The sequence below is a fragment of the Nerophis lumbriciformis genome, linkage group LG27 (genome assembly GCF_033978685.3).
Source record: "Nerophis lumbriciformis linkage group LG27, RoL_Nlum_v2.1, whole genome shotgun sequence".
NCBI lineage: Eukaryota > Metazoa > Chordata > Actinopteri > Syngnathiformes > Syngnathidae > Nerophis > Nerophis lumbriciformis.
Window position 1 is genome coordinate 12,297,501 of NC_084574.2, and position 887 is coordinate 12,298,387.

The following is an 887-nucleotide window of genomic DNA, read 5'->3' on the forward strand; positions in this document are numbered from 1 at the left end:
AAGCTGCCATGCAGGCTGTTTCTTTAAAAAATAATAATGAATCAAAATCAATGTCATTATGAATTATTGACCTATTAAAAGGCTCCAATTATGTCACATTAAATATTCCACTTTGAGATATTTTTGGGGGGAAATGTTGCATATTTTGTGTTTGCCATACAAAAAACTGAGCTGTTTTTTTTTAAAGAATGGCCTAAAACGAACAAACAAAAAACATAAAGAACTTATAATTGACGGATAGATCTGAAGTTGATCTTGAGATTATTGTGTTAAAAGTAAACAGTAAAAATTTGTATAATTTATTTTTTAACACTTTAATGAGTAGGAGGACCCTTTTGGATCCACAATAATTTTAGAGTGATTTGTTTTTAAGTGCCATTGCGCAAAAAATAATAATTAAAATCAATGGTGTTATGAGTTATTGACCTTTTTAAGGCTCCAATTATTATATAATCTCAAATATTCTATTGAAAAATTTTATTGGGTAAAAATATTGCATATTTTGTGTTTTTTCCATTTAAAAAAAATTGTTTTCTTTGACAAAAAGAGCATACAACTTTAAATCTTTAAAAACGTTACATTGACAGATAGACCTAATGTTGATCCAGAGATTTAAAATTTGAATAATAATACAAATAATAATACTGAATAATGACACATTTTAAAAAAAATTTTTTGACCAAAACCCTTTGGGGTCACCGGGATCAAGCTTGAGTGGAGGCCTAAATCATACTTGCCAACCCTCCCGAATTTTCCGGGAGACTCCTGAAATTCAGCGCCTCTCCCGAAAACCTCCCGGGACAAATATTCTCCCGAAAATCTCCCGATTTTCAGCCGGAGCTGGAAGCCACGCCCCCTCCAGCTCCATGCGGACCAGAGTGAGGACA